The sequence below is a fragment of the Eupeodes corollae genome, chromosome 3 (genome assembly GCF_945859685.1).
Source record: "Eupeodes corollae chromosome 3, idEupCoro1.1, whole genome shotgun sequence".
NCBI lineage: Eukaryota > Metazoa > Arthropoda > Insecta > Diptera > Syrphidae > Eupeodes > Eupeodes corollae.
The window spans coordinates 66715884-66733507 of NC_079149.1; the positions used below are offsets into that span (position 1 = coordinate 66715884).

The 17624-nt window shown below is 34.1% G+C and overlaps 1 protein-coding gene across 1 annotated transcript in view; it reads left to right on the forward strand.

The window, feature by feature from the left end:
• The window catches only part of LOC129949181 (uncharacterized), a 105797-nt gene that overhangs the window by 19692 nt on the left and 68481 nt on the right, over positions 1-17624 (forward strand). Inside the window, exon 2 of the mRNA XM_056060465.1 lies at positions 10791-10852. The gene's annotated coding sequence lies outside the window, so the exon portion shown is untranslated. The remainder of the gene's footprint in view (positions 1-10790; positions 10853-17624) is intronic.

The window sequence follows — 17624 nt, forward strand, 5'->3', positions numbered from 1 at the left end:
GATACCAAATATATTATAAGGTACAATTTGTTTCCAAAAGCCCAATTCAAATAAATAAAAATAAACTAATTCAAGCGCCTAACTTCAAAAAGGAACAACATTTAAAAATACATATTTTACTATAAAACTCTTGATAAAAGATTCTATGTAAGTTAATTTGTTAATGTTTTCATACAAATTCTTCCCTAAGATCCCAAAATAGGATCCCATTGCATACATCGTCAAAAGCAATTGATGCGACAAGTTCTTAAAGTTTCCGCGTTGAAATAAAATTTTATTTTAGATAATTAATTTAAGTTATAACACATTAAAGATTTGTGTGAAACTACTCGTATCGGATTTTGTTTTTTATTCTTGAAATTGTAATTATGACACAAAAATAGAAGTCACTTTAGTATAATGATGGGGCAACATAATACGAAATGTAAATTCTACATTTAAACAATTATAAAAATAGAAAAAAAAGAAAACAAAAGTACGAGAACGTTTATGCCGCAAACAACGTTATGAACAAATTTTGGAACTCTTGAGGGAGATGTAAAAATAAGCATGTTTTACAATAGAAAAGCAAAACAATATCGAAGGACAGACGATTGTCAGATCTTACAATATTTTGAGTTGAAAAGTTATGCCAAATGTCTTACAATCGTGTAAACTTGCAATTTCGAGTGACTTTCGCCGATAGTGGGGCAAATAAATATTATTTGTGATTATCACAAACTCAAGGACTTTTTGTTATATTTATTATGCCATAAACACATTGGTTTTGAATTCCTGAATATTGTAATGACTTGGAAAGACGGAGTGTGGTAAGGTAATCCATATTCGCGTAATAAAGCTAAAGAAAGAATTTCTAGACTTGACGGTTCGACTGAAGTAGAGCTGATGTCAATGAGCATTCATTGGAGTGCGAGTATTACGGTTGAACTGTTTAAGGGATGAAATGCAACTCGTTTTTTAGGGATGCAAAAAGAGACATTACTATAGTGTTTGAATCGACTTAAATAAATCAACAATGTCATTACCCGTGTTTTTTTTTGAAAAATCTATACATAGTATAGTAGGATCTTACACAAATAACAAAAACAATATCCATATCTAGTATGAATGCTAGCGATAAAAGTAAGAGTAGAATCTTACTAGGGATGAGTTTTTGGCATTCATACGAGTCTCGAATGGATCTTATGTGATTTCGTTCACATTTGTATCTCGATGGCTGTGTTCGTTGAGTAGTTGTGCATTTGGAATCATGTGTTTTCCATTGGGGAAAGAAATCAATCTTTTACTGTTGATATTATTTAGTTTTGTTAATGAAAATGGACTAACTGTTTAACTTATTTTGCAAGAATAGAAAAGATAATTAAGTTTTGCTTTGTTTCCACTAAAGGTTTATATCTGTTTAGATTAAATAAATCTTTTTGGTGTTTCCACCGCACTAGAAGATTTAAAAATGGTTAAGTTTGACAGCACTTTCAAAAATGCAAATGGTGTTTTTATGAAGTGCGAGTGAGATAGTTTGATTTGTGTTAAACAATGAAGAACTGAATAGTTCAGCAACATATAAGAATACGCTACCTACTCCATGTGCAATTTTTTTTTTTAATTTGATTAACATATATTTTTTGTACACAAACATGCAAATAAACAGACCATAATGCATTATCTGTAAAACCAACTCCTCCACACAGGTGTTTCTTCACAAATTTTGAATTGACTCCGATCCCCGACCGGAATCGAGTCAAATCAAGCTCATTTCAATTCGATTCAGTTATATAAAGAATTGGAAAGATCATGTTAATGTAGCAGTCTACGAACAAACCCCCTCCATGAAGCAATTGTTAAATGAACTTTTTCTTAAAGAATCTCAATTTCCAGATGTTTTCTTACCATTTCTTCTTGAAAATTGTCCATTTTATTAGTTTTAGTTAGGTTTTTTTTGCGAAGTTAATTTTAACATTTGATTTTCACGAGACTTTCTTCTATTTGTGCGTTTTTTTATTATTGTTCTGACAGATCTTCTTTCAATAGAGCTAGTTTTTAATTACAAAAATCTGGCTACTTTGGATCGTTTTGTTGGCAATTTTTCACTGTATTATATATGGAATACCAAAAAAAGGCACTTTTTATCTACAGTCAATCCGGATGGCTAATTTGAGAAAGATATTTTTATGACAAGGTTCACTATTGGATAATCTGTCAATTCATCGCAAGAAGTAGTACTCGTGAAAAAATGAGATTGTACCCAAGACCTCTGGCATGACAGTCTTACGCACTTACCATCACGCCGCGGATCACTTTGAATTCTTTCAGTTAAATAATATCAAAGAGACTAAAGAAAGTTATAAGAACAGTTCACATTATATAATTTATACATTATATACTAGTCTACGTAGTCAACTGACTTCATTCGTGCCTGGGTTTGGTTTTAATGAATAAAAATCACTTCTTCGACCACAAAAAATGGTGAAACAGTTCGAGTAGGCCAGAAAGCATATAGAGACTGTCTAGAAGAAGATTTTAGCAGAGTTGTATGCTGCGATAAATCTAAGTTCGAGTATTTGGCTTAAAAGATGCTTCCCGACTGGTTCCTTCCGTGAAGCTTGTTTAAATTACGGTATTGGGAGGTAAACGGGAGGCGTACAAGATATTGTTGAAATAAAACGCTGTGATTTCTGAACCAAGATTGTTTAGCATTTTTGTATTCGTATTTTAACAGAAAAATGGCCTTAATCACACGTACAGACTTTGTGGAGATTACCTCACAGATAGGGAAGAAATCTTACAAGCCATGACATGGCGTTCGAAATCACCGGATCTTAACCCTATAGAGTTTTTGTGTGTGGATGTTCAAATGGTAGACATGTGCATTCAAGAGGACACAAGCGTCCACAGGTTTTTCTCAAAACCCACCTCTGCCTATCAACTCCTACTCTCAACTCACCGCGGTGAACATCTTTGGTGGCAGAATCGGGAGATACAGACTGCACGACACCACTTCCGACAACGGATTCAGGCCGATCGATTTCGCTGCAGTGCGAGATGTTCTGGTCCTTAGTACGCAGTTCACACATATTAATATCCCCAAGAGGACAAAAAATTTCCTGATCAATCAACTGTCAACCAGATTAACCACATTGCGATCGACGCACGCGACTTCTCCAGTGTACAGAATGTCCGAACTTTCCGAGGGGCCAACATTGACTCGGACCAATACCATAACAGCGAAACCCCTGGTTTGATGACAAATGCCGCCAAGCACACGCAGCGAAACAAGAGGCATACAAAATGGCGCTGCACAGAGGAGATAGAGGTATGTCACAACAGGAATGAGGTGTGCAAATTTTACCAAAAGGTAAATATCCTCCCAAGGATACCAGCCACGAACCGAAGCCTGTAAGGACGATCAGGGAAATATCGTAGTAGAACCGCAGCCTATGTTGAGAATATGGAAAGACCACATCTCCAAATTATATAACGGCGATGACGAACCGAATTCCGCTGTTATGTAGATAGAACCACTCAACCTAGGCGACGCAGATTAACAATTTCGCCTACCCGACCTCGACGAAGTGAAGATAGCTATATCTTAACTGAAGTCAAACAAAGCTGTTGGAGCTGACGGCATCGCTGCCGAACTATTCAAAGCAGCAGGCGATGATTTGGTAGGGAGAATGCAAAATATGATCGGAAGAAAGCATGCCCGATAAGTGGAATCTAAGCATAGAATGCCCGATACATAAGAAAAGATATCCTCTAAATTGCGCCAACTACAGAGGCATGAGTCTCCTTAACATTGCATATAAGATGCTCTCTGCCGCATTATGTGAACGTCTGAAGCCGTTCGTCAACAACTTGATTGGTTCGTATCAGTGTGGCTTTAGACCAGGAAAGTGCACTATCGACCAAATATTCACACTACGGCAGATCTTGGAAAAAACCCAGGAGCTTCAAATCGATACCCACCAACTCTTTATCGATTTTAGAGCCGCGTATGACAGGGACAGCATCCATAGGGAAGAGCTCTACAGAGCAATGTCTAGTTTTGGCAGAATGACGATGGAAAATGCACGTTGCTCTATCAAGGTCGGAAAAGATCTACGATGCATTTGATGTCAAAAACGGTTTTAGACAAGGCGATGCACTGTCATGCGATTTCTTCAATATCGTTCTATAAAGAATTGTGCAAAACTCAACCGTCAACACTAGAGGCACAATCTTCCAAAGGACCATCCAATTACTCAGATATGCCGATGATATTGACATAATTGTAAAATGAAATCGTGATTTTAGTGGAGCGTTTTTGAGCATTGCGACGGAAGCGAAGAAGATGGGTTTAGTGGTCAATGAGGGCAAGACCAAGTATATGCTGTCATCAAAAAATGACATTGAACAACGACGTGTTGGACAAAACGTCAACATGGACAGCTATAACTTCGGGGTAGTTAAGATCTTTGTCTACCTAGGCACCGCTATAATCACAGACAACGACACCAGCGCTGAAATCAAACGAAGAATAATCTTGCAAATCGCTGCTTCCTTGGTCTTAGAAGGCAAATGAGAAGTAAAGTCCTCTCTCGAGCATCTAAAATCACCATGTATAAGACACTCATCATCCCGGTTCTCAATTATGGCGCTGAGGAAATATGAGAACGTCTTAGGATGCTTCGAGAAAAAATTCTTCGGGTGATTTTTGTTCCCGTATGAATTGATGGAGAATGGAGGAGTAGAAGAACTGTACAGGCTGTACAGCGACGCTGACCTAGTTAACAGAATTAAAGTCCAACAGCTTAGATGGCTAGGTCATGTAGAGCGAATGGACATCAACGGAAGGTCTTAGAATTCATCCCAAAGAACGTCGCAGTAGAAAAAGACCGCGACTGATGTGGCGCACTCAGGTGGGTGAAGACCTCAACCAACTTGGCGTGCGAAACTGGTGACAGCTAGCTAGGGACCGAGCTGGCTGGAGACTCATGTTGGTTGAGGTCCAGGCCCGCCCCGGACTGTAGGGCCACCTTAATTAAGTAAGTAAGAGTTATTGTGTGAGGAAATGGATAGAAGAGTTGCATTGTGGAATATATTACTTGAAGAATAGATTACATGAAACAATACAAAAAACTTAAATCTAGAATGCCCAGAATACAACTTACTGCGTTAAATACAACATTCTAAATATTTGTCTTATTTTGCATTGATTTTATGTCCTCTTAAATTCTACATAGTTATTTTCTTACTCGAAAGCTTGTTTTGAAGCTTGAATTTGGTTTTCCTTCTTAAAATAAGACTTTACTAAATCTGTTGGTTTAAGAAGATAAACTTCTTGCATCGCCTCAGGAATTTCAAGCATCTTAAAAGATTTTGGGAAAGACACTGTATTAAAGCAGAATTTTGATCTTTGAAAATTATGTACTTCTGATTTTTACTTGGTTATTTAATATTTTTACGAGTATATAAAAGAAAACTGTTTCTGTATTTGAGTAAAGACAATATTTGAGTTTTAATAACAAAAACCATGATGCTTTTAAGTAAACAACCGATAAAAGTTGCGTGCTTAAATACACTTAATTTATAAGAGGGACATAAGTTAAGGTGCAGTACCCATCTATTCTATACCTACACATGTACCTACTTACTGCGTACAAATAACGATTTTCTTCATTTCAATTGCTTCATATTTCCCTTCATTATGTTGCTTGAGCATGCAAACATCAGTTTAAACAACGCCAACGGACACAAATCCATTCATGAGCAATATGAACCGAGCATTTTGTCCCTCGTTAATATTTATCTTGTTAATAAGTAAAATACTTCAATTAAATTACAAATTGTTCCGGCTGAATGATCTGATACTTATTACCCCGCTAAATGACACAAGTACTCATAGCTGAATGGTCAAAAGATGTGTATTTTCAATATGGTCATGATGGGGCTCTGTCTCGTTGTTCCGCGCGGCAGCGGCTAACACTTTTTAGAAATACTCACATATCGCGCTCAGACTCATTGATTTGGAAAAGGGGTGTTTGTTTTTGAAATCTAGGTATGATAAGAATATATTTCATTTTAATACACATACAAATATATATGAAAAATCTATTAATGTGTATGTATAGGTTAGGTACTTTTCTTTGAATATGTAGTTTGTTTTTCGAGTTGGTTCATTTAGGATTGAGGTCAAGTTAGTTTTTTAAGGTATAAAAAGTCTCGTGCTTGCACTAATTTCTGAATCGTTACGAAAGTCGTGTCGTGACCCATATATCCGAATATATACATTTCTTTTAATGAAAATTAAATCCATTTTTTCAATGAACTCCAATTATAAAAGTCTCCCCGCGTACAGCAAATTTTAAGTGGATGTTTGAAAATATTTAGCGCTAATGACATTTCCAAGTTTCCCAGTAATAATAATATGTGAACGCTGTTTCGTTTAGTTAACGCGTGGTTTGTCGCTTGACGCACAATTGTTTAAAATTAATGGCAAACGACTATTTAATTGAATTGTTGCACACAAAATGTTTTGTGTAGATGTATGCAGAAGAAGCAACACGAACGATGTGACTCGGCAATGACTCTGATGATGGGGAGAGCAGTACCGCATTAACTAGAGACAATTATTCGAGGCGTTATATTTTACTTAAAAAAAAAACACACACTTAAAATATAAAAGACTGGCAATAGACGATACCAGTGTTATGCAGCTGTTATTTTCTTTAGACAATAAATGATATTTATGTCATTATCACATTGGGCAGGTTGAAGGTAAAGTTGTATCTGATAAGACAGCTGCCAAAAAGTTGCCTTCTAATTGAGACTGGAAAGTTATTCAACAAAAATCTCTTTTTAGTAAGTCTAAATAAAAAAAGAGAGGTATTAAGTGGAGCAACAGTCGGTAGAGAACCAGGGCCTGGTTACTTACAATTCTCTACCATTGCTGTGTGGGAGTAATTGCAGGGATGTAGGGGACCTACAGTTTATATGCCGAATCCGAACGACGAATTTGAGAAACCATTTTTTTTGTCAATTCCTCGCAAGAGGCAGTACCCGTAAATAAAATTTTAGGTGGAACAGGCAGGGGTCGAACCCAAGACCTCTCGCATGACAGTCCAACGCACTAACAATCATGTCGGTACTTTTAGTAAGTCTATTTACTTCAATATCTCATCTGATCGTTTATTTTTTTCTATTTAACTGAAAGTTGGACCTTATTACTCGGTGATTTATACATACCAATATATTTCAAAACAGAAGGATTTGACCATAAGACAAAAGAAAAGATTTATGAAATTAAAACCAATTTTTCAATTTTTGTCGACATGGGATTTTAGTCTTGTGGATTTATTACCCAATTCCAATATTTATGTATTGAAACCCTGTCATAGTGTCATAATGTAGGAGAAGAAGAGAGTTATAAGTTTTTTTTACAGAAAATTGTTTTCAATGCAAGAACTGGATTTTAGCCTGGATACTCGATTATTTGAAAAAAAGGCCGCCACAAATCTAAATCCAGCCCTGTTGATAAAGATGACTTGAAAGTGGAATTTACAGAAAGGACAGTACCATATAATACTGTATACACTCTGTGTGAGGCATTCAACATTTTTGTGTTGTCTTTATTGGTCCAAGAATTACTTCAATGCCACCCTGGAATATATGGGAATTTTATTATAGTGGAACATGTGAGTTACACTAATATTTTCATTTAACCGTCAAACCAAAGTTTATGCAAGTATACTAGTTGACGTCATTCAAATAAAAACAAAATAAAAACTGTACCTACTTCAGTTTTTAATGATAGTCAAGTGTTTTTCTTTTTCAAAGGAACATTCGCCATTTATGAATACCAAGTAAATTGAACTATTCTTAAGAAGAAAGACACCGCTATGTAATGTGGAATATAATTCTTCTTTTTTGTATTAATTAATAATTAACCTTATGTACAATCGATTGTGATCACAGTAGGTCAAGAAAACAAGAGCATTCTCAATTATTATTGCATATAGAATATTTAAGTCAAAGACGAATTTTATTTAAAATTTAATCTAAATGGATGCGCGGCAAGTTGAAGAGGTGAACTGTTCTGTTATCATCTGGAAAAAGATAAGATTTATTTAAATACTTGTAGTAGTTTGTGCAACCATCAGAATAAAACAAACAATTATTTTTTCGAAATATTTACATAAGTGGAAGTGTGAATCATACGAGTTCTGCCTACATAAGCTTAGAAAAATGCAAACACCTTAACTACGTATAAGCATAGTAATGTTAGAAGATTAATACACAGTCTTTTAATTGATGACTAGCATTGTTTATATTATTTAAGCAAGTTGTCTTTAATACATCTTAATATCATTCCACATTTAGTAAATGAGGTGTTAGAAAAAGGGAATAAGAGAAAAGGCTTGTCGACGAGAAGTATTTATTTGGAACGTTTTAGATGTACATAGGTATGTCATCTCTATTAGATGAGCTCCATAACGAATTCCTATGAAAATTTGGTCTAGAAGTGAAGTATATTAGAATAACGGTCTTAGGTAATAGTTTATTGTTTTTATCCACTAATGTAAACTTGAACATTTCTAGGCAATAAGAGAAAAGAACAAATACATATAATTTACTCTTCTTCTTTTATGTTCACTATTCCAATTTATTCTTCGTTTTTCAGAAGACTCTGATATGCACTAATATATATCCAATACATAGCTATTTTGTTACAGATTTATTTGCTCCACCCTAGGTAAATATGTATTATTATATTGTAAATTATTTTTTGTGATTTCACTTTTATTTTTGTAGTACATTAAAAAAAAGAATAAATTCTTACGGCCATTTGCCCTTCAATTACATCACACTTCAAAAGGCATGTAAACGGCTTAGACGAATACCTCATGGGGGAGAACCCTCTAACAAAATGCCACCCTTAAACGATATTATTTATGTATTTACGAAAATTGTATACATGTACATACTTACCTACATAATTACCTCTACGGTAGCTTTCTACATTCAATTCATATACTTGTTGTGTTTCACAATTCTGATTTAGCAGAACTTTTATATTCTTCTTCTTCTATCGTTGACAGCCATTTTTCGCAATAATTACAATTTTTCTCAATCTATTTGAAACAGATAGAAAATGAGTACTTTCTTCTTTAGTTTTTAGGCATAGGTGGCTTTAACTTTGTATCTTAAAAAGATATCCATGAAATGGAATGGAATGATGATAAAAGAGATAAATATTTTTATTTTAAATATATGTATGCTTTAAGGTTAGTCAAGAAGAATAATTTCTATACTTGGTAAAAGAGTAATAATGATAATGCAATAGCTTATTTCAAGAAGCTATAAGATGTAGAGAGAATTAAGAAATCTTTTAAAATAATCACTCAAGTAGACCAATGCAAGATTGTTCGAAAAGTGAACAAAAAACCGATACTGTTGTTCAAATATATCTTCCCAGCTTCTTAAAGAAATAATCGAGTGCGTGCTTCAAAATCACAAGCTTTATGGTAGATTAGGTATTTTATTCAGTAAATTTAATGAACAAAGGTGTCTGACTTCTGCCAAAAGGGGTACAGCACTGTGCAAAACATTTGCAACTAGAACTTCCAACATTTTTTATTAAAAAAATTGATTAGAAAATCAAACACCAAAATTCTTTCCTAAGTTTTCTAAACTAATTTGATATTACGTTATAATTGTTGGACCAAAATTGAACCACCTCCATGTTTGACCGTCCCTTTAGTGTATTTCGAAATAAGCATCTCACCTCTTGGCCTCCTGATTTTGAACTTTTATTCGCCAGCAAACAAGACCGTTTCCCATTTTTGGGGACTCTAATTGAGATAAGGTTTTGAAAAAGCCAAACGAGCAAAAAACGAAAATTCGAATTTTCTCAAAAACAAACCGATAGATTTTTTTTTAAATATTCTCTAAAATTTTATTTTTTAACTTAGTTCCTTTTAATAAGAAAAACATATTTTTGTATTGCTCCGAAAAGGTACCGTTCATAGAACAGTTATTTTGCTTTTTAATTTTCGCAGCAACTTATGAACCGATTTCAATAATTTTTTTGAATAAGCTCTTATATTGCCTTAACATTATTTGATTTTCAAAAGTGCAATTTTTTATTGTTTGGATTTTTAGAAAAATATAGAACTTTTTTTTCGAAATTCTATATTTCAAAAACGTTGAATATTTTTTTACGAAATTCAAATGTATAACGTATGTTTACAATCACTTAACAAGTGCGTACCAAAAATATTTTTTATTTTTTGAAGATAAACTTATTTAACAGCGACCCAGTCGTGCATTTTATTCTTGTTTCTTTTTGTGATGCTCTTTTTTTTGGAACCAATTAAAATTGATGAATATTTGTTTGCCGCCATTTTTAAACCAAAATCTTATTTTTTTTATCCAAAAAAAAATTATCTTAATCGTTTAATTGATGAAGGTCCCGGCTAAAAATTTGATTGGAACAATTTTAAAATATACGAATGTTTGTTTTTTTTTATAGGCGATGATAGTTGCAAATGTTTTGCACAGTACTGTATATTTATTTGCAAGGAATCATTCGTTTAAAATACCGTCATATACAGATTAAAATTTATTATTACTTGTTTCGATGTCTTTTTTCTTTCGGAAGCCTAACTCATTATAACATATAAACATTATACGTACACATGTTGAAGAATAATTTGTTCCCAACTGATAATAAGTTGTCAATCCACGATATTTAATTTTTTCAACATCGTTTGTAGACCAAAAGAAATTAAAATTTTCTTTTTTTTTATTTTCAGATCGAAATATCGTGCACTATAAGAACTACATTCTTAATAAAGTGTTTATCTAAAAAGTTTCGGTAAGTAAAAAGTAAATTGGAAATGTTTACAGAAATTTCATTTCCGCATTGTTACGTGTGTACAAGGATTGGATAAAAATCATACAGAAAAACTTGTTCCAGTTTAAATAGAAAAAATATTATAAGATTGACGCATCAAAGCAAACAAATTTAAATTTTATTGATCATCGTTTAATTACCAAACGGTCCTAACTAGGGTCGTAAGAGAACCTATATATTTTCATGATCGTTGGCTAGCTCTAATGATGGCCTAAAGTATTATATTTTTTATTTTACACAAAGTTATAACTCGACGCAACTTTTAAATGACAGATAATTGCTATGGAATGAAACCAAGTTCAACAATACTAAAATTTGGTTAGTAATAAAGTCAAGGAAATCTTTCCAATAAAACCCATTGAATCTTATCCAGTATTTGAGTGAGTATCTGAGTGTGTATCCTCCAAATTTAAATGCTTGTCTTTGTATGCACATTGACTCTTCTACTCTGTTAAGTTTCATCATTATACACCATCAGAAGTATCTCTTGTAAATGCCAACATTCCTACTTTAAAAGTGAGTGGATTTAATGCCCCCTACCTAAGGGTATAATCTCAGAGTTTTTGTTTCCGTGTTTGAATAAACACCAATTACGTTTGCTCTTCCAACTTTCATCATATTATTAGAATCAGAAGTATTTCATCTAAACTATCCAAATATAAGAAAAGTGGGCGGATACTACGCCCCCTTTGTGTATAACTTTATTTTTTTCGTCGATATATAGGTAAACATTGACACATTCACTCTGCTTGATTTCATAACTTTGCAACTCTTAGAAATGGTATTTTTACTGTATATTTTTGTGGAAGGATACTAAGTCCTCCTAATCGATCAATCGATTCAAGATGTGCTTCATAAATTGTATTGTTAAATTTGAAACCTTTCATGGTTATGTCCTTAGAGACATAGGAGACATAAATTATCATTTATTGAAAAAAAAATCCAACCTATTACGGAATAAGAATTTAAATAAAAATAAAATCTTCAATATAAGATGACATATCCAATATTATTAATGTAATGCCATTCTCACTGAAAATATCTTTATAGATACTTCTTTTTCTATTTATAACGAAGTCTAAATAAAAGAAAGAAACAGCTTTGTCAAAAAACATTCTAACTATTTAATCTTCAAAAAGGATCGAGATCATCATTTTCACAAGTTATAGCTGAATAGAGAAAAATTATTTCAATTAAATTTAGACCATACATTTTAGTTACTGGTGCAATTTCCCGGTGAAGTTAAAAACTTGGATTTAGTTTTTTCGAAAAGGAATTTTACAAAGTTCAACAAAACACGCAAACATTTTTTTGACGATACTATGGATGCATGTTTTTTTTAAATAATTTTTTTTGGTGCCAACTTTAAATGACATTCTCAATTTGAAGCCACCAAAACTGGTTCTTCTGCCTCACCCTATCTCTTCGGTCCCTATCGGAAAAATTCCTACTGAACCGAAGGCATTCGGCTCCATCCAGTTGGAGGACGTCTCGACTGTAAAAGAGTCGCCTATCTACAATTTTACGGCTGACGTGGTAGATTAGCGGAACCGCCTCTCTATCCTGTATCAGCCCTCGATTGTCTAAATAGAAAAAAGCTTCGGGCGGAATGTAGCCACTTAAACGTCCACTATCGTAGTACTCAATGTTGGGAAAGTAAGCCCCAAAAATTAAGCTGTTAATCGACGACATCGCTCTCGCAATGTGACCCCTACCAAGCTTCAGCAATAAATTATCTATTCTGTTTGGCTCTGTTGTATAGAAATTGGTTGGAGTAGTAGAGTTTGTACTCCGACCTTGGTGATCTGTGTAGGCCAAGATAACTTCGCAGACATTGTCTCTCAAACACCCGAATCTTTTTCATTTGAGATGGGGCAACGTTGGACCATACCGGGCACCCATAGGCAATCACCGGCCGGATAAGGGCCATGTAGCAAATCACCTTCACCCTGCTGTCAAGACGGCTGCTAAAATACAACCGTTTTGTCAAGGCAAAGGCTCTCCTTGCTCTGGCCAGAGCAACACTCAAATGTCTGTTGAAATACAAGTACTGATTCAAACAGATGCCGAACATTTGTATTCAATTTGGTCTAACGACCAGTTCTTTCTCGTGTCCCTTGAATTTCCATACAGCGGAGTCCTGAACAGAATAGTTTTGCATTTCTGAATGTTGGTTTTTAACTTCCAGTCATCGCAATATTGCTGAATCTTGTCGAAGTCAGCCTGTCTTGATAACCTTAATTTTTGTGACTGTTTTGTACGCAATTATGACGTCGGCGTACGCTATTGCCTGAGTCGGGCTTTCTATCAGATCACTCCTGTAAATGCTGAATAAGATCGGCGAGTTAACCGCTCCCTGTTGAAGACTATTTTTAATATCAAAAATTTTGGGAGATGTTACATTGCCAATTTAGACAATAAACCGTCTACCATTAAGCATGTCATAAAGCAACAGTGGTTTACTTATTCCAAGTCTGTTTAACTTTAGATAGAGACCCTCGAACCATACGGTCTCGAAGGCCTTCTCTTAGTCCACCAGACAAGCACCCGTACAGATTTGTTCCACTGGATATCAGTTACAAGCTTAAAAGCCGCATGAATAGTGTCATGTCCCCCCTTAAAGCCGAACTGATTTTCCGGAATTATTTTTTCTAAGCCCACTTGGACAGAGCTCTAATTATAACTTTCTCCAATACCTTACTGATACTCGGCAGCAGACTTATCGACCGGAGATTCGCCGGTTACCGGATTGGAGTTGTGCTTTCCCTTTTTCGGGAGAGAATGTACTACAGCTGTTTTCCAACGGACCGGATAATATGCATCATTCAGAACGTTGTTAAACAGAGTGATGTAAATGTCGACAGCATCCTGAGGTAAATGTCGTAGGATATACCATCGACACCTGCTGACTTCTTTTTCTTTAATGAATCGAAGATGTGCTGGAGCTCTATCATCGTGACTAATAGGGCATAAGTTCCGTTTTGCCCGGCTATGGATGCATGTATACCTATCTGAATAGACAGAATTCATTTCCATTGAAGCTGCAAGTATGCTTGCCCAAAGCCAATTCAATGTTAAATGGTTTTCCTAATAGCACTTTCTAACACCAATCAAGTGATATATTCAAGTAAGAGCTCTGAAACAAAGCGCCAATGGACCAGAATTAACTAGAAAGCCGCAATTGTTGTGTATTCCGTTTCTCTTTGTTTGTCCACTTACGTTTGTAGTAAGGCCATGAAATCAATAAATTAATTACTTTGGATTGTTGTCGCCTGCGATATAAGGCTTGAATTATATGCATATTTTTTTTTTAACTCATAGTAAAATTATAACAGTATAAAATAAATACTTTTGCATAATTTTTGAACCACCTTTTATCCTGTATCTCAACACGCCCTTTTAGCAGCTTTTAATTTTACAAACGAAATTATTTTGAATCATCATCTGGCTTGAATCCCATCAAGATCCTCGCAGTGACTCATTTCGAAGCATATGGGTGTTCAAGAATTTTCTGTAGGATTAAAAGCGTTAAAAAACATATTCTTAACTTTAACATGTGCAATATATTCATATGTATGTGTGTACATACATATGGTATTGGTTCATGAAGATCTACATTTATGTTTTTTCTTATTTTTCACAAACAAATTTAAAAAATACAAAAAACTAAAATGAATTCTGCTAATAGCGGACACCATAATAATAAACTTCTTGTATGAAATTATACAAACGACACAAAGAGGAAACACAACATAGTCCGAAATGAAGTGTTTTATTTTGAAGGCGTAGCTAAAATATTAAGATCAAGCATTGGTTGCAATTTAATTGGCAACTTTGTATCTTTAGTGTTATTTCTAATAGTCGACAATGTTACGTCTAAAATAAAATATATAAACAATAACCGTGTTTTGTTGGAAAATCTATCAACAGTATAGTAGGATTTTATACGAATAACAAAAACAATATACATAGAACAAATACTAGCGATAAAATTTAAAGTAGAATCTTACTACGGATGGGTTTTTGACATTTATACAAGTCTGGAGCACTTTCTAAAATACAATTGGTGTTTCGATGTTTCTTATGAAGTGCAAGTGAGATAGTTTGATTCGTATTAAACAATGAAGAACTAAATAGTTCAGCACCATATAAAATATGCTACCTACTCCATGTGCAACTTTTTTTTTAATTTAATTATAAAAAAAAACTATACTTTTTGTACACAAACATGCAAAAAAATAGACCATAATGCATTATCTGTAAAACCAACTCCTACACACAGGTTTTTCTTCACAAATTTCGAGTCGAGTCGTATCAAGCTCATTTCAACTCGATTCAAATATATAAAGAATTTAGACGAGCTTCAAGTTCGCTTCAACACCACATGTTTATGTAGTAGTCTACGAACGAACCCCCTGCTTGAAGCAATTGTTAAATGAACTTTTTTTTATAGAATCTCAATTTCCAGATGTTTTCTTAACATTTCTTTTTGAAAATTGTTCATTTTATTACTTTTAGTTAGTTTTTTTTTTGCTAAGTTAATTCTAACTTTTGATATTCACAAAACTTTCTTCTATTGCGTGGTTTTTTACTATTATTCTGACAGATCTTCTTTGAGTAGTATCAATTTTTAAATACAAAAATATGGCTACTGCGGATCGTTTTGTTGGCAATCTCACTGTACTATGTATGAAATATCAAAGAAACGCACTTAATAAGAGGATTAATTTTGATATTAAGAAGAAACACAGTTATATTTATATTGTTGTAAAGATTAAAATACGGTAGTAACGATGAAAATGATATCACCCAAATATCTTTAAGGTCTGGAATTGATTGTGAAGCCTAGCGAAGACCTTGTCTTTCAAAAGCCGAAAAAAAACTTTTCTTTTTCAAGAAATTACACGGTCAGATATCTTTTCTTGCAATACTTTGGAGTGTGACTGCAAATATTGTTCAGCATATTTGAAGTGTATTTTGACAATATCAATGCATTGTTAAAGCGGGCATTATTAAATTTTTATTAATAATACATTTTTAAATTGTCAAAAGATAACAGCTAGTAAAGTGATAGCAGTCCAAACAGCGAGGTATTGAAGCCTCGTATTATAAAATCTTGTATAAAGCCTAACAGATTTTTTCATATTTACTATATACATAAATTAGTTAACTACGTAGGTTAAGAATATTTTTAAGACATTCTTTTTTGGCTTTAGTTGAATAATAAATTTATTTTTTAATAAGGTCTAAAAATATAATTTATCCCTCATAGATTGATATAAGTTCTTGGTAAAATCATTATCAATATTTTGTTTAAATCAATCAACACCAAGTTACGGATTCAGCGGAACTGTACCAAATGTTTGTTTACATAGTATAAGAAGATTCCATATTCAACGATTTTTAAAACAAAAGTTATGCGTTTTATTGAAAGTATGGCTCAAATTTATTGCATACAAAATTGAACAGAAAATAAACATTTAAAACATAGCCTGCAATTAAATTAATTAGTGTCGATCAATTATGCTTTATAAAGTATTTTTTTAATTTTGATTATATTATTCATTTTTTCTCAGTTATTCTTGAATTTTTGCAGTCTAGCAGTCTTCAATTTAACTGTTCTCATTTCAAAAATATTTCGGATAATTTCAAAAACATCAGAAAAAATGGAACTTACTTACTTACTTAAGGTGGCGCTACAGTCCGGGGGGGGCCTGGGCCTCAACTAACATGCGTCTCTAGCCAGCTCGGTCCATAGCTAGCTGTCCCCATTTTCGCACGCCAAGTTGGTTGAGGTATTCACCCACCTGCGTGCACTACTTGAGTCGCGGTCTTCCTCTACTGCGCCGTCCCTCGGGATTGATGTTCATTCGCTCTACACGACCTAGCCATCTAAGCCGTTGGACTTTAGTTCTGTTAACTAGGTCAGTGTCGTTGCACAGACCGTACAGTTCGTGGTTATATCTTCTCCTCCATTCTCCATCTATGCGTACGGGATCAAAAATCACCCGAAGAATTTTTCTCTCGAAGCATTCTAAGACGCTTTCACCTTTCTTTGACAAGGTCCAGGCCTCAGCACCATAAATGAGAACCGGGATGATGAGTGTCTTATAGATGGTGATTTTAGATGCTCGAGAGAGGACTTTACTTCTCAATTGCCTTCTAAGTCCGTTGTCTGTGTTTATACGTAGACAAAGTCCTTAACTACCTCGAACTTAAAGCTGCCCATGGTGACGTTTTGTCCTAGGCGTCGTTGTTCAATGTCCTTTTTTGATGACAGCATATACTTAGTCTTGCCCTCATTGACCACTAAACCCATCTTCTTCGCTTCCGTCGCAATGCTCAAAAACGCTTTACTGACATCACGCTTTGATCTTCCAATAATGTCAATATCATCTACGTAAACAAGTAATTGTATGGACCTTTGGAAGATTGTTCCTCTAGAGTTGACGGTTGAGTTATGCACAATTCTCTCCAGAAATATGTTGAAGAAGTCGCATGACAGCGCATCGCCTTGTCTAAAACCATTTTTGACATCAAATACATCGGTGAGCTCTTTTCCGACCTTTTTTTTTTTTTTTTTTTCAATCAATCAATCAATCATTTTTTATTCAATTTTCACTTCAGAATAACATAATAACAATATTTTTAGATTCTCAAGAAGATAAGTTTTAAAAAAAGAATAAGATCTGAGCCATTCAGTAACATGTGTATGTCAGTGTTGAGTGGCCGG